Genomic DNA, 22,597 nt, shown 5'->3' with positions numbered 1-22,597 from the left:
CATGTCATCCGCGTCCACTCAAAAACAGTTGCCGTTGGCAATAACATTGGGCGACTGCATCTCCCAGCAGACTTCAGTTCGTGACTTTAGTGCTCGAAAATGATCTTGCAAAAGAGTTGGTTTACAGAAACTGCCGACATGAATGCACTCTGCTCGATCTGGTTGAATTATCGACCGCGGCAAACTGCGATACATATTCTTTCCACGTTCTGGAGCTGTAGATTAAAGTAATAGTCTTTGTATATTGTCAAGTGAGTTTCTGTTACTTTAAACAGTTGTCACTTTGATTACAGTACAGAATAGCTTTATATCTTGCCCCATACGATATATATATTTTTATATACATAAGTCCAGCTGCTTGCTATTAATGTATTCACACTTTGAATAATAAGACTACTTACTCCAAAACTTACTTGCCCATCCAACATCTTGTCCTGCCGATGTTTTTTCTAACACAGCATCAAGGAAGTTCATTCAGTTAGTTGCCCTGGCACAGATTATCATGACTGGATCTCCTCGCAGACTCACAAATATATGTAGTTCAAACTTGTTTTGCGAAAGAATTGTTAGTTGTTGAGGGCGCTTCCAAGAAGTGAACATCGTGAGCTCCTACAAACAGCTGTACAAAATTCACTACTTTTTTAATTAGGCCTATTTTAAACTGAAATGAATGATGATGAGGTACTCCCTACTTACAACTGTTCACATAGGCTTAAGAAAACATGTGCCACCAAGAGCCTCATTGGAACGACGAGTTACATGATTTATGGAGTGATGTGAGGAATAAGGAACGTGCGTATATTCAATGCCAGGGTTCACATCGGATTAAAGCGGGTTTGCGTCGTGATTTTAAGAATGCAAGAAAGGCTTTTCGTTATTTTGAGTGTGCATACAGAAACGGTTTAGTTGAAGAAATTGAAACCGCTTGCACTGATAATCCAAGAGGTTTCTGGCAATATCTTAACAAAATTGGTCCAAGAAAACGTAAGTCAACTCGTATGGAAGTATATGACAGTGATGGCAATGTTAATGGTGACACTAGTTATGCTCTGAGAAAGTGGGAGAAAGCTAGAATTCTCAAAATTGTACCGAAACCCAGTTCAGGGTAACTTCAATGATGAATTTCATATGCGTATGTTGCATCATAAGAGAATAGGGCTACACAAGAAATAGAAGCAGTTGTTGGAAAAGTTAAAGCTGGTATAAGTCAGTTGATAAAATCCCATATGAAGTTTTAAAAAATAACATCTCAATTAGCATTCTAACTCATCCTTTTCAGCTTATTTTTGACTCAGGGAAAATTGCAAGTTGTTGGTCAAATTCCAAGAAATATTGCTGACGACCCTCCATGAACTATAGAGGTATTAGCATTTTGTCAACCGTCTCTCAACTGTATAGTTCCGTTTTAAATACCAGGACTGTAAAGAATTTGGAAATTAATGATATACTGGTTGATGAACAAAATGGATTTTAGAAAGGGAAGAAGTTGTCAGGATCACAAATATCCATGGTTCGAAATAGGCAAGTACATGACCTCTCTACTTGGCAAAGTTGATCGTAACGCATTATTATATAAAATTCTCTGTAACAGTATTGATATGGAAATATGCAAGTCTATTCGAGCCATGTGTACAGATAAGCTTGCTTCTGTTAAATTAGATTCATTTCATACAAACTGGTTTGTTACCGACCAAGTTGTTCGACAGGGTGATAACTTATCCCCAACCTTGTTTTCTCTGTTCATCAATCATTTGATTTAGCCTTAGAAATTAAAAATATGGAAAGAGGTATTAATTTAGATATAGTGATACTAGGGTCTCAATTTTATTGTACGGTCACGTGATGATATTGTTATTTTGTCAGATAACGAGAATGATATGCAAATAATGTTGGATTGCATTAATGACTGGTGTAACAAATGGAAACAAAGTATCAATGACATGAAATCTAAAGTAATGCACTTTCGCAGAAAGAATAATCCGAGGAGTACTGTAAATTTTAACATACCGGTAGGTTGGATTTCTTATGTTATGCAGAAAAGTATGAATATTTATGTATTGTCGTTAATGAATTTCTTGATTATACCATTACTGCCAAGGTAATTGCGGACTCTGCGAATAGAGCACCTGGTGCGCTAATTGCAAGGTTTAAGAGGTTAAAAATCACAGGATTTAAAACCTACACAAAAATCTATGAAGCCAGTGTACTCCCGATTCTTCGTTACTGTTCAGGTGTTTCGGGTTTCAAAAGTTTGATCCATGTGAGGCGGTTCAAAACCGAGCTTTGATATTATTTCTTGGAACTCGCAGAATTTCATCTCATCCTGCAGTTACGGGTGATACAAGATGTCACTCGTGCATTACAAGGAGATGGATCAACATGTTAAAACTATGGAAACATTTAACCAGTCTTGACGGAAACAAAATCACATAGAGAGTATTTCTGTGGGATCATTCCTTGAATTGTAATAATTGGTCGTCAAATATTTATCGCATTCGCATCCTGCAAACTAGGTTGACTTGGATGAACAGATACTTTTTGATCTGGATTTAGGATTGTTTAAAGAGAAGCTTTTGTTACATAACCAGGTAGAGTTGTTAGAAAACATGAAACGTAAACCGAAATTACATACTTATATGGAAATTAAATCATTAAAAAATATGTAAAATTTAACTTAAGTTGTATTCAACGGTCTCTGTCGGCGTAACTTTGCATGGGTATTTTACCACTCCGTATTGAGACAGGGAGGTTTAGAAATGAACCACTGCACGATCGTATCAGTAAATTTTGTGATGAGAATGTTGTAGAGGATGAATACGACTTTATATTTGAATGCAAACAATATCAGCAGCTACGATGCGTACGTATGTACATTGGAACAATTTTGGACACATTTTGGGATAAACCAATCACAGATATACTATAATACTTGTTTTCTGAACCAGTTAGGCAGTTTGCGAAATTTATTGAAAAAGCATTTTATAAACGAAAAGAAGTTTTGTACATGTAATGCCTTACTTTCATCTTGTGCTCGCTCACTTTACTTGTTTGTATATTTTTATGCTTCTTAGACACCTTCAACTATTTGTACTGTATAAAGTTAATTGAATGGTGACTTATAAGACCATTTGACTTGGCCAAACTCACAATAATAAACAGTTACCACTGTACAGAAACTGGAGATATGCTGGTCTCGACTTCAAGACCGCGGTCGCTTCGCTCTTGCATAACAATCATAGAGACGTGCGCCACAAGTGTTGGGGAGCGGTCGCTTCTCTCCACGACATGCCTGTCCCTACCGCCAGCGGCGCACTTTACTTTGATGCGTCAGCGAAGCGAACAAGTCTGAAAAGCGAGACCAGCGATATGCTTGAGCTGGCCTAATTCTTAAAAGGTTATGGTGTATAATTTTCTAGATCTTGGTATATTCTTGAAGAACACTGATTTGTTCTGACCCTCCAGTAGCCTTCCTCTGTTAAACATTTTGTTCTATTACAATTTGGATACTTTGCTGTCCTCTTGAAAGTGTTCAGTTTTGTACTTTGTCCAATTTTGTAATGACCACCATACCACACTCTCTGCTAGTGTGAGTTGAGGTAATAAAGATTGATTGATAGATTGATTAATTAATTCTGGACCTAAGCAAATTAATAACAAATTTTTACATATTCTGGAACAATTGAAATTTAACTTCTTTTAACAGTCTTCATTTTTATAGTGAGCGAGTTTCTGTAGCATTTGTCACTGTTGTGACTGTAGACCACAGAAAACTTACTTTACAAGTAACTTTCTCCACAAGCCATCTGCAGTTCGAGGAAAGCCAGGTAGTCAGGGCTCTGACTATCATAGGGACTCTAGCAAATCGTCACGGTCTTGGGTCCCATTGGTTTAATTGGGGTTTAATAGAGGGGTCTAATCAATGGGGTTCTTCTTCTTTCCGTCAATTCTTTGCCAACCTAGATCTGGAAAAACTACTGCGTCTACACTTCGTAAACTTGGCACAGTGATCAGGGCAATAACAGGTGGTGCACCTAAATAACTCCTGAATTTTTTATTTGTAACGTGACTTGTGGCCATATTACATGTAATTTTTTTCCATTATCTAAAAAAGGATTATCCTTAATGACCAAGGGGTCTGGAGAATTGTTATTTGGTGTATAGCAAGCATGCCCTCTGTTCTTTAAAAATTGCAAATAAAATCGCTAGCAGTCACGTGACCTTGTCAGCCATATTTGATTTTTAAAAAATCTAATTTAATCTATAAAAATCTTCTTCCCCAGAACAAACAGACCATTTAACCTGACATTTCACTCATATCATCATTAGAGTGAGTACTTTCAAGTTTGCAAAGGTATTTGGGTCGGTTCCTTAGCTTGACAGCCATATTGCCATTGGCAAAAAGCCTATAACCATAAAATAATATTCAAAATTCTTCTACTCCAAAAGCAACACACAGTTTGAACTTAATTTTCACTCATATCATCAATTGTGTGCGCACTGAGTTTGCTTAAGGCATTGGGATTGGTCAAGTGCTTCGGTAGCCATATTGCCATTTGCAAAAAAGCTACAATAACCATGGAACAGTATTCAAAAATCTTATCAAAAATAAATTCACCATTTGCATTATGTACAGACCTGGTATTTGATGACAATTGTGACACCATATGGAGTTATTAATCTCCTGCATACTTTGCAATATCAATACCTCATAAATTATGTGCATGCCTAATTTCAGGAATCCCATAAGTGCTGGTGAGACAACTTTTGGTTGGTATGTGTTACAAGGGAGCCAAAATTTGTTCCCAAACATTTTGCATGACATTTGACGTACTTTTGTATATCTCAATCACTTGGGCCCCATGAAAAGCTGCGTGCAGCTTTAATCCTTTATGCATTCATGCGCTCTCCAGTTACATTTTTTACGAACACATACACAAGCAGACTTATAACAATGGCTTCAATCACCACGTAAAAGCTACATTTAGTTGAAGACTTGTAGCTGGTTGACAAGAGTCATAAAAAGGCATGTATGTAAAATATAGGACGATGCAATTAGTCTCCCAAATGGAAGAAATGGTTACCATATAAACCAAATAAGCTTCCTATCTTAAGCAACTTATTTTTTTCTGTTCATTTCTTTTTATATCAGCATACAATTGACTATTAAAAGCATACTTTATAGAAATTTCCAGATAGTTTGGCCATTCAGACTGCGAGGCTTACTCAAAGACACAAAGTCTAAAACTGAAACAGACCTAACACTATTTCCCTTAACAAATTTGCACTTTCTCATTGATAAATATTTAAATTTGAATCTTTGACTTAAACATGTAAGCCACCTTAAATTTTAAAATACTGTCGTTCATCGTTATTGTATGTTCTTATCATTTGTGCCAAATTATCACATATACAACAAAAACCATACAGATAGGCATAATATGTTGCATGGAGTTGTTAACATCCAATAAATGTGAAACTTTTGGACTATCTAACATATTTTGTGACTTTTATTTGATATAATGAAAATATTGACTCTCATACATTGTACAAATGTATGATAAAAATTGTCACCGTACACGGACTCATATGTAATGACTACAAACACTCATGTGTACATATCACATTATTATTTTAAAATTTACATTTCAGAAAAAAGCAAAATGACAAATATATTAAATACATTAAATAAAACCGCTATTAAAATACATTCGAGAATGATCAGGGAATAAAAAGTACAATACATCACATCAATAAAATACAGAAAATTAAGATAATTTTTTCAAGTTTGGTCAGTCCATTTGATTTCATCTATGGCTCGGTGACCGCATATCTTCCCAGACACCTATGAAATAAAAAAAATTCTAAGATGAGTTACCGGGTAACAATAAAGATAACAAAAATTAAGAAGACAGATTTCTGCCGTCAATCATATTCAAATTTCAGTGGAATATAAAAACTTGATGGTGAAAATGCAACATAATATGATTACTATATCAACCATACTTACATATCATCCATATCTTCTTTCCAAATTGGGAGTCGAGCTATTGTCGGTCTCTTCTATGACTTGGTGACTAGATGTGATCTTCTTGGACAATCTGAGAAACAAAAATAAAATACAGGTGAGCTCATCATGTCTTGCAATGAAATGCCAATCTATCAAAATCAAAGAACAGATTGAAAGAAGCCGCAAGGGCATGCAAAATAATTTCAGAAAATAATTTCAGAAAGCAGCAGAAAAATTATGTCTCCTCCCCACTTCAAACATTGAAAATTCGTTCAATTTGTGCCGAAGTCAAGTGGGAAAGTGACTCCATTTTCACTTGGCAACAAAATGTAGTATCTGAGAAAAGACAATACTCCCCTGATTCATGACATCTTCTTGCAGCATAATACAGTAAACTGAATTTAATCTACGGCTTGGTGATCGCATATCTTTGGGACATCTTTGGCTTGGTGATCGCATATCTTCCGGGACGTCTTTGGGTTGGTGGTTGTATAATCTTCTTGGACACTCTGTGAAACAAAAATACATTACAGGTGAGCTCATCGTACCTTGCAATCAAATGCATGTATATGAAATTGACAGCATTTTAAAAAGGCTACAATGATATCCAAATGATGCACCAATTTCACAAAGCAGTAGAAAAATGTCTCCTCCCCCCCCACTTCAAACATTGAAAATTCGTTTAAATTTGTTCACATGTCAGTTTGGTCAAATTCACACCAAGGCCACAGAGTTACCTGTTAGAAAATGTCTGGTTCATTTCCTACCAGATACTACAGGACTTCACTTGGTAAATTTTGCAGCAGCATATTTTAAAAACCAAAGTTCAACTTCAGTATGCTTTAATTTTGGTCACAACAAACAGGCCAAAAAAAGGGAAAGTGACTCCATTTTCACTAGGCAACAAAATGTAGTATCTGAGAAAAAGGCAATACTCCCCTGATTCATGACATCTTCTTGCAGCATAATACAGTCCACTCAATTTCATCTTTGGCTTGGTGATCGCATATCTTTTGGGACATCTTTGGCTTGGTGATCGCATATCTTCCGGGACATCTTTGGCTTGGTGGTTGTATAATCTTCTTGGACACTCTGTGAAACAAAAATACATTACAGTTGAGCTCATCATGTCTTGCAATCAATTGCAAGTATATGAAATTGACAGAGTTTTGAAAAAGGCTCTAATGGCATCCTAATGATATGCCAATTTCACAAGGAGTTCGAAAAATTATGTCTCGACCTCCCAACTTCAAACATTGAAAATTCATTCAATTTGTTCACAGGTCAGTTTGGTCAAATTCACACCAAGGCCACAGAGTTACCTGTTAGAAAATGTCTGGTTCATTTCCTACCAGATACTACAGGACTTCACTTGGTAAATTTTGCAGCAGCATATTTTAAAAACCAAAGCTCAGCCAAATATAATTTTGGTCACAACACAGAGGCCAATTCAAGTGAGAGTTTGACTCCATTTTCACTGGGCAACAAAATGTGGTATCTGAGAAAAGACAATACTCCCCTGATTTATGACATCTTCTTGCAGCATAATACAGTCCACTGAATTTCATCTACGGCTAGGCTTGATGATCGCATATCTTTTGGGACATCTTTGGCTTGGTATCCGCATATCTTCTGGGACATCTTTGGCTTGGCGGTTGTGTAATCTTCTTGGACACTCTGTGAAACAAAATACATTACAGGTGAGCTCATCATGTCTTGCAATCAAATGCAAGTATATGAAATTGACAGCATTTTGAAAAAGGCTCCAATGATATCCAAATGATGCACCAATTTCACAAAGCAGCAGAAAAATTGTCTCCTCCCCACTTCAAACATTGAAAATTCTTTCAATTTGTTCACAAGTCAGTTTGGTCAAATTCACACCAAGGCCACAGAGTTACCTGTTAGAAAATGTCTGGTTCATTTCCTACCAGATACTACAGGACTTCACTTGGTAAATTTTGCAGCAGCATATTTTAAAAACCAAAGTTCAGCCAAATATAATTTTTGGTAGCAACACAAAGGCCAAATTCAAGAGGGAAAGTGACTCCATTTTCACTGGGCAACAAAATGTGGTATCTGAGAAAAGACAATGCTCCCCTGATTTATGACTTCTTTTTGCAGCATAATACAGTCCACTGAATTTCATCTTTCGCTTTGTGATCGCATATCTTCTGGCACATCTTTGGCTTGGTGATCACATATCTTCTGGGACATCTTTGGCTTAATGGTTGTATAATCTGCTTGGACACTCTGTGAAACAAAAATACATTACAGGTGAGCTCATCATGTCTTGCAATCAAATGCAAGTATATGAAATTGACAGCATTTTCAAAAGGCTCCAATGATATCCAAATGATGCACCAATTTCAAAAAACAAAAAATGGTCTCCTACCCACTTCAAACTTTGAAAATTCGTTCAATTTGTCTACAAGTCAGTTTGGTCAAATTCACACCAAGGCCACAGCGTTATCTGTTAGAAAATGTCTGGTTCATTCCTACCAGATACTACAGGACTTTACTTGGTAAATTTTGCAGCAGCATATTTTAAAAACCAAGGCTCAGGCAAATAAAATTTTGGTCACAACACACAGGCCTAAGTCAAGTGGGGAAGTGACTCCATTTTCACTAGGCAACAAAATGTAGTATCTGAGAATAGACAATACTCCCCTGATTCATGACATCTTCTTACAGCATAATACAGTCCACTGAATTTAATTTACGGCTTGTTGATCGCATATCTTCCGGGACATCTTTGGGTTGGTGGTTGTATAATCTTCTTGGACACTCTGTGAAACAAAAATACATTACAGGTGAGCTCATCGTGTCTTGCAATCAAATGCAAGTATATGAAATTGAAAGCATTTTGAAAAACACTCCAATGATATCCAAATGATGCACCAATTTCACAAAGCAGCAGAAAAATTGTCTCCTCCCCACTTCAAACTTTGAAAATTCGTTCAATTTGTTCACAAGTCAGTTTGGTCAAATTCACACCAAGGCCACAGAGTTACCTGTTAGAAAATGTCTGGTTCATTTCCTACCAGATACTACAGGACTTCACTTGGTAAATTTTGCAGCAGCATATTTTAAAAACCAAAGCTCAGCCAAATATAATTTTTGGTAGCAACACAAAGGCCAAATTCAAGCGGTAAAGTGACTCAGTTTTCACTTGGCAACAAAATGTAGTATCTGAGAAAAGACAATACTCCCCTGATTCGTGACATCTTTTTGCAGCATAATACACTCCACTGAATTTCATCTTTGGCTTGGTGATCGCATATCTTCTGGGACATCTTCTCGGACATCTTTGGCTTGATGGTTGTATAATCTTCTTTGACACTCTGTGAAACAAAAATACATTACAGGTGAGCTCATCGTGTCTTGCAATCAAATGCACGTATATGAAATTGACAGCATTTTGAAAAGGCTCCAATGATATCCAAATGATGCACCAATTTCACAAAGCAACAGAAACATTGTCTCCTCCCCACTTCAAACTTTGTAAATTCGTTCAATTTTTTCACAAGTCAGTTTGGTCAAATTCACACCAAGGCCACAGAGTTACATGTTAGAAAATGTCTGGTTCATTTCCTACCAGATACTACAGGACTTCACTTGGTAAATTTTGTAGCAACATATTTTAAAAACCAAAGTTCAGCCAAATATAATTTTTGGTAGCAACACAAAGGCCAAATTCAAGCGGGAAAGTGACTCCATTTTTTATCTGGGCAACAAAATGTAGTATCTGAGAAAAGACAATACTCCCCTGATTCATGACATCTTCTTGCAGCATAATACAGTCCATGAATTTCATCTATGGCTTGGTGATCGTATATCTTTCTGGAACATCTTTGATTTGGTGATTGCATATCTTCTGGGACATCTGTGGCTTGATGGTTGTATAATCTTCTTGGACACTCTGTGAAACAAAAATACATTACAGGTGAGCTCATCATGTCTTGCAATCAAATGCAAGTATATGAAATTGACAGCATTTTGAAAAAGGCTCCAATGATATCCAAATGATGCACCAATTTCACAAAGTAGTAGAAAAAATATCTCCTCCCCACTTCAAACATTGAAAATTCGTTTAGTTTGTTCACAAGTCAGTTTGGTCGAATTCACACCAAGGCCACAGAGTTACCTGTTAGAAAATGTCTGGTTCATTTCCTACCAGATACTACAGGACTTCACTTGGTAAATTTTGCAGCAGCATATTTTAAAAACCAAACTTCAGCCAAATATAATTTTTGGTCACAACACACAGGCCAAATTCAAGTGAGAAGGTGACTCCATTTTCACTGGGCAACAAAATTTGGTATCTGAGAAAAGACAACACTCCCCTGAATTATGACATCTTCTTGCAGCATAATACAGTCTACTGAATTTCATCTACGGCTAGGCTTGATGATCGCATATCTTTTGGACATCTTTGGCTTGGTATCCGCATATCTTCTGGGACATCTTTGGCTTGATGGTTGTATAATCTTCTTGGACACTCTGTGAAACAAAAATACATTACAGGTGAGCTCATCATGTCTTGCAATCAAATGCAAGTATATGAAATTGACAGCATTTGAAAAAGGCTCCAATGATATCCAAATGATGCACCAATTTCACAAAGCAGCAGAAAAATTGTCTCCTCCCCACTTCAAACATTGAAAGTTCTTTAAATTTGTTCACAAGTCAGTTTGGTCGAATTCACACCAAGGCCACAGAGTTACCTGTTAGAAAATGTCTGGTTCATTTCCTACCAGATACTACAGGACTTCACTTGGTAAATTTTGCAGCAGCATATTTTAAAAACCAAAGTTGAGCCAAATATAAATTTTGGTAGCACCACAAAGGCCAATTCAAGCGGGAAAGTGACTCCATTTTCACTGGGCAACAAAATGTGGTATCTGAGAAAAGACAATACTCCCCTGATTTATGACATCTTTTGCAGCATAATACAGTCCACTGAATTTCATCTTTCGCTTTGTGATCGCATATCTTCTGGCACATCTTTGGCTTGGTGATCACATATCTTCTGGGACATCTTTGGCTTAATGGTTGTATAATCTGCTTGGACACTCTGTGAAACAAAAATACATTACAGGTGAGCTCATCATGTCTTGCAATCAAATGCAAGTATATGAAATTGACAGCATTTTCAAAAGGCTCCAATGATATCCAAATGATGCACCAATTTCAAAAAACAAAAAATGGTCTCCTACCCACTTCAAACTTTGAAAATTCGTTCAATTTGTCTACAAGTCAGTTTGGTCAAATTCACACCAAGGCCACAGCGTTATCTGTTAGAAAATGTCTGGTTCATTTCCTACCAGATACTACAGGACTTCACTTGGTAAATTTTGCAGCAGCATATTTTAAAAGCCAAAGCTCAGCCAAATAAAATTTTTGGTCACAACACACAGGCCTAAGTCAAGTGGGGAAGTGACTCCATTTTCACTAGGCAACAAAATGTAGTATCTGAGAATAGACAATACTCCCCTGATTCATGACATCTTCTTACAGCATAATACAGTCCACTGAATTTAATCTACGGCTTGGTGATCGCATATCTTCCGGGACATCTTTGGGTTGGTGGTTGTATAATCTTCTTGGACACTCTGTGAAACAAAAATACATTACAAGTGAGCTCATCGAGTCTTACAATCAAATGCAAGTATATGAAATTGAAAGCATTTTGAAAAACACTCCAATGATATCCAAATGATGCACCAATTTCACAAAGCAGCAGAAAATTGTCTCCTCCCCACTTCACTTTGAAAATTCGTTCAATTTTTTCACAAGTCAGTTTGGTCAATTCACACCAAGGCCACAGAGTTACCTGTTAGAAAATGTCTGGTTCATTTCCTACCAGATACTACAGGACTTCACTTGGTAAATTTTGCAGCAGCATATTTTAAAAACCAAAGCTCAGCCAAATATAATTTTTGGTAGCAACACAAAGGCCAAATTCAAGCCGGAAAGTGACTCAGTTTTCACTTGGCAAACAAATGTAGTATCTGAGAAAAGACAATACTCCCCTGATTCGTGACATCTTTTGAAATATAATACAGTCCACTGAATTTCATCTTTGGCTTGGTGATCGCATATCTTCTGGGACATCTGGGGCTTGATGGTTGTATAATCTTCTTGGACACTCTGTGAAACAAAAATACATTACAGGTGAGCTCATCGTGTCTTGCAATCAAATGCAAGTATATGAAATTGACAGCATTTTGAAAAAGGCTCCAATGATATCCAAATGATGCACCAATTTCACAAAGCAACAGAAAAATTGTCACCTCCTCACTTCAAACATTGAAAATTCGTTCAATTTGTTCACAAGTCAGTTTGGTCAAATTCACACCAAGGTCACAGAGTTACCTGTTAGAAAATGTCTGGTTCATTTCCTACCAGATACTACAGGACTTCACTTGGTAAATTTTGTAGCAACATATTTTAAAACCAAAGTTCAGCCAAATATAATTTTTGGTAGCAACACAAAGGCCAAATTCAAGCGGGAAAGTGACTCCATTTTTTATCTGGGCAACAAAATGTAGTATCTGAGAATAGACAATACTCCCCTGATTCATGACATCTTCTTGCAGCATAATACAGTCCACTGAATTTCATCTATGGCTTGGTGATCGCATATCTTCTGGGACATCTTTGGTTTGGTGATTGCATATCTTCTGGGACATCTGTGGCTTGATGGTTGTATAATCTTCTTGGACACTCTGTGAAACAAAAATACATTACAGGTGAGCTCATCGTGTCTTGCAATCAAATGCAAGTATATGAAATTGACAGCATTTTGAAAAAGGCTCCAATGATATCCAAATGATGCACCAATTTCACAAAGCAACAGAAAAATTGTCACCTCCTCACTTCAAACATTGAAAATTCGTTCAATTTGTTCACAAGTCAGTTTGGTCAAATTCACACCAAGGCCACAGAGTTACCTGTTAGAAAATGTCTGGTTCATTTCCTACCAGATACTACAGGACTTCACTTGGTAAATTTTGCAGCAGCATATTTTAAAAACCAAAGTTCAGCCAAATATAATTTTTGGTAGCAACACAAAGGCCAAATTCAAGCGGGAAAGTGACTCAATTTTCACTGGGCAACAAAATGTAGTATCTGAGAAAAGACAATACTCCCCTGATTCATGACATCTTCTTGCAGCATAATACAGTCCACTGAATTTCATCTATGGCTTGGTGATCGCATATCTTCTGGGACATCTTTGGCTTGGTTATTGCATATCTTCTGGGACATCTGTGGCTTGATGGTTGTATAATCTTCTTGGACACTCTGTGAAACAAAAATACATTACAGGTGAGCTCATCGTGTCTTGCAATCAAATGCAAGTATATGAAATTGACAGCATTTTGAAAAAGGCTCCAATGATATCCAAATGATGCACCAATTTCACAAAGCAACAGAAAAATTGTCACCTCCTCACTTCAAACATTGAAAATTCGTTCAATTTGTTCACAAGTCAGTTTGGTCAAATTCACACCAAGGTCACAGAGTTACCTGTTAGAAAATGTCTGGTTCATTTCCTACCAGATACTACAGGACTTCACTTGGTAAATTTTGCAGCAGCATTTTAAAAAACCAAAGTTCAGCCAAATATAATTTTTTGTCACAACACACAGGCCTAAGTCAAGTGGGGAAGTGACTCCATTTTCACTTGGCAACAAAATGTAGTATCTGAGAATAGACAATACTCCCCTGATTCATGACATCTTCTTGCAGCATAATACAGTAAAACTGAATTTAATCTACGGCTTGGTGATCGCATATCTTCCGGGACATCTTTGGGTTGGTGGTTGTATAATCTTCTTGGACACTCTGTGAAACAAAAATACATTACAGGTGAGCTCATCGTGTCTTGCAATCAAATGCAAGTATATGAAATTGACAGCATTTTGAAAAAGGCTCCAATGATATCCAAATGATGCACCAATTTCACAAAGCAGCAGAAAAATTGTCTCCTCCCCACTTCAAACTTTGAAAATTCGTTCAATTTGTTCACAAGTCAGTTTGGTCAAATTCACACCAAGGCCACAGAGTTACCTGTTAGAAAATGTCTGGTTCATTTCCTACCAGATACTACAGGACTTCACTTGGTAAATTTTGCAGCAGCATATTTTAAAAACCAAAGCTCAGCCAAATATAATTTTGGTAGCAACACAAAGGCCAAATTCAAGCGGTAAAGTGACTCAGTTTTCACTTGGCAACAAAATGTAGTATCTGAGAAAAGACAATAGTCCCCTGATTCATGACATCTTCTTGCAGCATAATACAGTCCACTGAATTTCATCTTTGGCTCTTGGCTTGGTGATCGCATATCTTCTTGGACATCTTTCGCTTGGTCATCGCACATCTTCTCGGACATCTTTTGCTTGATGGTTGTATAATCTTCTTTGACACTCTGTGAAACAAAAATACATTACAGGTGAGCTCATCGTGTCTTGCAATCAAATGCAAGTATATGAAATTGAAAGCATTTTGAAAAACACTCCAATGATATCAAAATGATGCACCAATTTCACAAAGCAACAGAAAAATTGTCTCCTCCCCACTTCAAACCTTGAAAATTCGTTCAATTTTTTCACAAGTCAGTTTGGTCAATATCACACCAAGGCCACAGAGTTACCTGTTAGAAAATGTCTGGTTCATTTCCTACCAGATACTACAGGACTTCACATGGTAAATTTTGCAGCAGCATATTTTAAAAACCAAAGTTCAGCCAAATATAATTTTTGGTAGCAACACAAAGGCCAAATTCAAGTGAGAAGGTGACTCAGTTTTCACTTGGCAACAAAATGTAGTATCTGAGAAAAGGACAATACTCCCCTGATTCGTGACATCTTTTTGCAGCATAATACACTCCACTGAATTTCATCTTTGGCTTGGTGATCGCATATCTTCTGGGACATCTTCTCGGACATCTTTGCCTTGATGGTTGTATAATCTTCTTGGACACTCTGTGAAACAAAAATACATTACAGGTGAGCTCATCGTGTCTTGCAATCAAATGCAAGTATATGAAATTGACAGCATTTTGAAAAAGGCTCCAATGATATCCAAATGATGCACCAATTTCACAAAGCAGCAGAAAAATTGTCTCCTCCCCACTTCAAACTTTGAAAATTCGTTCAATTTGTTCACAAGTCAGTTTGGTCAAATTCACACCAAGGCCACAGAGTTACCTGTTAGAAAATGTCTGGTTCATTTCCTACCAGATACTACAGGACTTCACTTGGTAAATTTTGCAGCAGCATATTTTAAAAACCAAAGTTCAGCCAAATATAATTTTTGGTAGCAACACAAAGGCCAAATTCAAGCGGGAAAGTGACTCCATTTTTTATCTGGGCAACAAAATGTAGTATCTGAGAAAAGACAATACTCCCCTGATTCATGACATCTTCTTTCAGCATAATATAGTCCACTTAATTTCATCTATGGCTTGGTGATTGCATTTATTCAGGCATATATTTTGCTTTTTGGTTGGATATCTTCCTTGACAATGTATGGCGTTGTGCCCTCATCGTCATTGACAATCTGTAAAATAAAAGTGTTTGTACAGGAGAGATACAGGGATCAATAAATGTGAAAATTCAGAAAATGTTCAGTTAATTGATTGTGGTCACCAATCACATGAGAATGTTTGATAAGCAAAACGATGTAATTAGGCCTTGATATCGAATCAACCATACTCCCCTTATCAACCTCACCTTCCTTGGGAAATAATGAGGTCCATCTTTTCTGGGTTTAAGATGAAGAGAGAATACCATTTGCAGAAATCGAAGCAGTAATTGAGGATTGACATCTGACTTACGTACCCACGTGCGCAGCGACTACAACGTTCACCTCCTGTTACATTGCTGCGAGTTTTTTCGGGTGTGTTCTGCCTTAGCTCGGAGTCTCTCTGTGTGCACTGGAATAACTTCAAATGAAACAAAAACGTGTAAAAAGGTTGTTTTGGTCAGAAATATGTCTTTGAATCGATGTTTTCAGCATTTTCTTTTAATCCTCGGCATTGTCATCCCCTCAGCTCATACTGGCACTGTTCTGATTCCGTTTCAATGTAATGGATGGCTCTGTCGAGTCATGCAAGTCTATGGTCGTATCTTGAGGCATGGCGTTAGTGTTAACTGCGACAATTAAGGCCGGGCCAATGCTAGCGATAGTCTCTTCATGTCAATAAATTAATAATCTAACAGAACCGAAACACGAGGAATGCTTGAGGCGTTTCCCGACGGACTGTCGCATAGTGAATGAAAGAGAAATACGGATTAGACCTACCTTAAGCTTATTCTTATTGCGAAGAAAGTTGAATAAATTGAGCTACTTACCGAGCGAGAATGCATGGGAATAACTGAGTTCGGGTCCTAGTTGGTTTGCAGACATGTGCGTTCAAAGAAGTCTGACATGGCTTGATATACTTGTCTGATGAGGATCCGTGCTGACTGACTTCGTAAATAACAGTAAACATTCGCCATTTTAAATTTGGCGGGCCGCTATTCTGTTATTGGCATTAGAATTGGATTGGGAACAGGACTCGCTCTCAAGGGAGGGTCGATCTAGATCTGTCGACACCGATTTTCGATACATTTCGAAGTTATAGGCCTAAGCCTTTTTCGGCATTATGAAGGCCGGCAAATCATTTATATTTTTCCTTTTCCGATATCTCATTGTTATGCCCAGACGCACTGCATCAAATTGTATGAAATGTGATACAGGTGATAATCTTGAAAACTATATCAAGTGCCAGTTCTTCCCAGCCCTACAATCCCAAGGCAGCTATTACCATACGAGCGCCCTCAACAGTTAAGCCGCACGTATCCCGTTTCAGCAAGTTGAATACCGCCAAGTCTTGTTTGATGCTATACTTTTGGTTGTTGATTAGCTTTGTTCACGTAAAAATGAGTAAAGCGAAGTAAGTGGTAAAAATAGGGCAGGAAACTAGACTTAGATAGCCAGGAAGGTTTCGCTGTGCTGTCGATATCACCGGGCGATAAAGCTGGCTAATATAAGCTTATAGGCCGCGCTTGCTTTGAAGACTATTGAGGGCGCGTTACCGTACCGAAGAAGCGAACGAAAGCGGAGGGGCGGGGCAAAGGGCTGGGGAGAGACAGTCTTAACCACGAGAATCTCTGATTGACTAATACGAACGGACATATGACTTACAGACAAGAAGTAGTGGAGACAGTAAACTAGGAAATATACAAATAAACAAAAAATCAAACCGACATTGCCGACTGACCGTATTTTAAAATTGAGTAAAGTGAACAGCGTAACACTTGCGCGGAATTATGACAAACGTACGTAATCACCCGTCTGTAAAATGGTCAATGACTCTAGGACAGAGAGAGGAGGACCATGAGGCATTAGTTTTATAATCAGTCATTACCAATGTTTCAGCAATACGTGGCATAAAACAAACAAAGAAGAATTACCGAATCAGTCTCTATTATATCACTACTTCTACAACAAGCAGGACACTGGGCATTGGTCATGATGATCGGATTATAGTAAAATTCTGTAGTTGATACATTGAAGCAGAGTAGTGAAAAATTAGTCAATAGTTACAGCTAATGTCCCTTTAAAGCTTATTGAAAAAAATTGAATCAGTCTCAATCACTGCTTAGACCAGTATAAACATTGGCAGCACTACTAACAGTGTGCGAAATTAACGTCGGTCCGACGGTCCGAGACCGACAGATTTCTCGTTGGGCCGAAAGTTTTTAGCAAAATGTCGGTCCTTATGACCGACTGAAATTTGGAATAGATGATGAAAATTTCTCCGTCAAGACCTGTAACAGATGCAGATAATAACTTTGAATCATATGATTCAGACTTGAATGTCATGCACCTATCAATGATTTCCACCGTGGGAGTGCAGGGCAAGACGTGATATTGATCGCACTTCGTGTCCTGGTAGTGGGGAATTCGATCTATGGTACGCCAGACGGGGAAGGGGTACGTGACAATGTCGCAACATAGTAATTTTTTGTCTTTCGACGTTTTACATCTACGGAGTCTAATCTCCCCGATCGAGGCGCATAGCACGGTGCAGCTGATTACATTCAGATCAGTATGAATTACGTCCGTGCATGCAGATTCTAGCAATGGAATGGATTTATTTTGGTGCAACAATGCTTTTATCAAACTGACTCCGTTTTCTTTGCTTTGATTTTCAATTGACGCGTTCAAAACATAAACTGTGCATAGAAGAGTTTAAGACAAAAACCTACGAAGAGTACAGTGCTGTTGCCTAAACATACTTGGTTTTGAACATGGAGGTATTTTTTTACCTCCATGGTTTTGAACTACGCCCAATACAAGGATAAGATGTTACACGACAGCCCAATAGTGCTACCTGCAGTCGACAGTCAAGTTCACGTTTCGCTACGTTTGTTTCTGGACCGTACCGCTAGAACATCTTGCTTGCTCGTTGGTCTTCAACCAAAGTTCACAAGACCGACTGTTAGCACGATATATCGACGTGATAACAAGTGTACATTTATAAAACAGAGTTACCTTATCATAACAGTTTTTTCGTGTATACTCTCAGAGGCCGAGAGTAGGGCTTCAAATTGTTTCGGTGTATACCGTTTTACGACAGGCATGCAAAACTCACCATCATCCTGGGCTGTACGCCTAAATATCGCAAAAAATTACGTCTTTTAAGATTTTATGGTATCATTAACTGATCGTGTCGCGATCGTTTTCAGCAGTATAGAGTGTCTGTCAAACTTTTCAGAATCATTTTAAAAGGCAATGAGACCCAGCGATCGCTCAGTCAAAACTTTCCAATCAGAAATATGCATTCATTTCCGCGAGTGGCAACGTGTGCCATTCATGTTGTCTGCAATTTCTATAATCGAGAAGAAAGTTACGATACTTGTCCCTTAATTCAAAGTATAACTCCACCTGTTTCTTCATGAATGCAACAGAGGCCACATTTATTAAAGCACCTTTATTTTTTGAAAAATTTTGAAAGTAAGCCATACGTCATATCAAAATACATACCAAGTATTTTCTTCCTTCTGTTTTACATTACAATTAAAAAGACGTAGTGATCAATGTTTGCATAAAAATTATTCACACACTCCCCTTACTCATGAACGTTTTCAGGGTACTAGGGTATTCACTCACTCCTCTACCACTCACGTTGGCTAATTTCAGAAGTGATTTTCAGCTCGCCAACCATTTTCAAATCACAATATCACATGTCCTGGTGTAGTGTACAATTTTACACAGCCATGTAGAGAACATCATCTCCCATAGACTGAGACTGTCATGAGAGACAAAATGTCTCGCTTTCATCACCCACACGTAGTCAGTGCATGAGCCTGTATTCGCCGGCCGCTGGGTGTTTGACATCACTTTATGGTCCGAAAGTGGGGGATTTGACATGGCTAAAACAAAGTCAAATTCTCCTGTTAGTCCCATAGTCCCCCCCCCCCCGTGGTGGAAAACATTGATAAATGTGTGCGCATGACAGTGAGGAAGATGAGGCTGTGATCTTTTTTCAGATTCCAGATCATGTAGCTGCTGAATGATGCATTAACTTACTCTATTCTGCAATAGTCCTTTTGTATTGGTAAAAGGACATGAAAAATTAAATATCACAACATTCAAAAGCATAGTAATTAGTCGAGAGAGTGCACTTTAATGGTCGTTAACAACTGCATTTATTGAGGACCGGCAGTTTTCTGTAAGGACCTGAAGCTTTGGCTTGGTGCAGGTCCTTGTGACCTGAAGCTATTTTCTCTTAATTTCGCACACTGACTACTAAGCTAAGCACTGTTGTTAGACTTGCTCCAAGACAGAATCAGCAGACTGTCACGTTAGTGGTAGGCTGTTGCGTAGATCGTGGGGTGAACGCGGTGGCCCAAAGTCATCTTGACTCTAAGCTGCCGAGAAAAGCTAGGCGAATAGATATGGACCAGTCTACATTGTTATAACTGTCACCGGCATCCTAGTCATCATCAAAATCCCCTTCCTCCTGCTTCTCCTCATTTCTCCTCCTCATCCCCTCCCATTATCATCCCTCTTACTACCAGCAACGGCATCATCGTTCAGTGCTCGGTACTAAGTACGAAATAACCCCAATTTGTACGTGACGAGTAATCTTGCAAGGTAAACAAAGTACACTTAAAAACTATCTACTGTTGATTGACCAATCAGAGTGCTCAATTCAGGGTGTTTTATTTACTCGTAAAGCCTTGGTCACCAAATTCTAGAAACGAATGACAGCGCCGTAGTAAAGTATTGTCCAATCAAAAGTGAACATGTCATATTCCGTAGACATCTGGTACGGTTTTACCCTAATATTCAAATTTGGTAACACAGCGGAAACCAGCTGCAACACAAAATCTGCGGTGGTAGAAACATAAACTAATGTGCCCTAGGGCATTTATAGGATGTTCCATTACATTGGAAGGCTATTTCACAAATAAAAGTTTTAATTCATATCCTAAACATTTTACATTGACAAAGGGGACGGTTGACGTAAATACATTGAAAACGAAAATATATCAGTTAGGGGCGATAGTTTTTAAGTCGGATAAAACCCTCGTACTCGGGCTCTTCTGGTATATAAAGTCCAACCATACGATAAAATGTGTCGGTCTGCGGCCTCGACATTTTATCGTTGGGTTGGACTTTATATACAAGAAGAGCCCTCGTACTCGGGCTTTATCCTATACAACAATTATTTATGTTATATTGAAGATATATAACAATGTATTTCACGTTAGTTTTGTTGATAAAAGAGCAGAAACTGCACGTTTTGATGGTTTTTGGTGTTTCTGCCTATAAAACATGATGACAGCGTGTGTTTGTCGGATTGACAACATATCCTGCACTTACAATATAATGAGGCAACTACAGTGTTACAGTTTTTGAAGAGCACCACTACCCTACCCCCCCCTTTAATTCTGTCCCGACTCTTACAAGCGCCAGTCTGTGAAATTCAAAATTGTTGTTTTGCGACAATTTTGTTTCTTCGGTTTGTGGACGGATTCTTCCATGTGATTTTACTGACAATCCTAATGTCAGTGATAATAAAGTTCCATTCTGCCCTTCCTGAAAGTTGACAGCGAAATTCCTAAAAGTCCTGTCGTTGAAATTTGGTCAAATCTTTAGTGTGCATATTAATTATGGACTATGACGTCATAAAGAGTCAGCTATCTTGAAAGGCGCGTGCTCGTATATCATATTTTCAGTCTGCCGTCTGTACCACACTAATCGTTTTCATATTTCATTGTTATGATATCAATCTGACGTTGGATAAGGCTGTGGGTATTTCAAAAATTCAAGCTAAATTCTAACTTCCACATACATAAGATTCCCCATGACGGTGATAAACTATGCTGACGCCACAGCCCACACCAATAAGTATTCATAACATGACTGGCGCAAACGTGCGGGTGTAAACAATAGGTTAAAATAAGAATAAAAGGGACTAAAAAGTTACGTTTGGGAGGATCGACGGAGGAGCATCGACGGAGGAGCATCGACGCAGGAGGAGAATCCTGACGACCTGAAGACCACGCAGAACAAGACAACTGCTGGACGCTCCTCTCCTCCATGATTTAGACATCTTGCTTTCCGCTACCCCCGCACTATTTTGTTAACTAGGCAATTTTAGGCAGTAGTTTACGTAAGTGCTCGAGTTAGCTTATTTTATTAAATTTTACACATTTCATTTTGCATCATAAATTTCCAGTGTTCGTGTCGGTCTATTCGGATGTCAGCACGATTCTGTAAAGGTACCTCCCAGCCAGTCTTAGCCAAGCGAGTTAGCCCTACCAAGTGAGTGAAATTCCCCCATTATATCCCCCGCTCAAAACCTCTCCCGCGTGACATTTCATTGAATTCATTTATTCCTATGGTGATGATGTGAAACATGTCCTTCTCTCGAGACCTTACAAAGCTATGATATTTAAACTTAGACTGTTTTGCGTTAACTACAGTAGTTGCCGGATTATTCCGTGTTCGAACTTTTCTACTGGTTGACAAAAAAGTGGAACTGTCTCGGCCACCACGCGTACTACACCGGCACGTACAGTGCGAAACTGTCACTACGCGTGCGCTTGCCATAATCTGGGAAAATCAACAAACAGACAAACTGACATTAAAAACATAGTAGCTCATTTCAGGCGTAAAATTAATGAAACATTATTCAATGATAACACACGGAGCAACATGAAAACTGTGAACCCTACTTAGACATTAAATCCACACACAAGCGCAATGGTTGGTCTCAGTGCACATCAGCTTAACATAGAAACAAGAAGATATCCGGGAAGGGAAAACATTATCGCAAATGTTGCCCAAAAATAACATAGAAAATGTTATACATTTTATACTCAAATTTCTATTAAGCCTACATTCGTTAGATTTTTGGACTTTACATATTAAACAAAAGAAACGTTTATTGAAATAATGAAAATCAATAATACAGTAGTTTCTTTTTAATATATAACAATTTGTTCACTGCTGTTTTGAAAAAAAGAAAACGTTAACTTACATTATTTTCAAGTGAATACTTCCAACTTTCCTGTATTATTT

At 38.0% G+C, this 22,597-nt stretch overlaps 2 long non-coding RNA genes across 2 annotated transcripts; both read right to left on the bottom strand.

Annotated features, from left to right (window-relative positions):
• Positions 1 to 5,489: 5,489 nt before the first annotated feature.
• Positions 5,490 to 6,432, bottom strand: LOC139141804 (uncharacterized). The gene is made up of 2 exons (XR_011554247.1): positions 6,008 to 6,432; positions 5,490 to 5,842 (listed from the first exon to the last, which is right to left on the bottom strand). It is a non-coding gene; the product is annotated as an uncharacterized lncRNA (long non-coding RNA).
• An 8,436-nt stretch (positions 6,433 to 14,868) lies between these two features.
• Positions 14,869 to 17,538, bottom strand: LOC139141803 (uncharacterized). The gene is made up of 3 exons (XR_011554246.1): positions 16,369 to 17,538; positions 15,856 to 15,959; positions 14,869 to 15,574 (listed from the first exon to the last, which is right to left on the bottom strand). It is a non-coding gene; the product is annotated as an uncharacterized lncRNA (long non-coding RNA).
• Positions 17,539 to 22,597: the final 5,059 nt, after the last annotated feature.

Source organism: Ptychodera flava, chromosome 10 (genome assembly GCF_041260155.1).
Source record: "Ptychodera flava strain L36383 chromosome 10, AS_Pfla_20210202, whole genome shotgun sequence".
Taxonomy (NCBI): Eukaryota; Metazoa; Hemichordata; class Enteropneusta; family Ptychoderidae; genus Ptychodera; species Ptychodera flava.
Note: the sequence above shows the minus strand (reverse complement) of the source record. Positions and strands in the feature narration are given on the sequence as shown.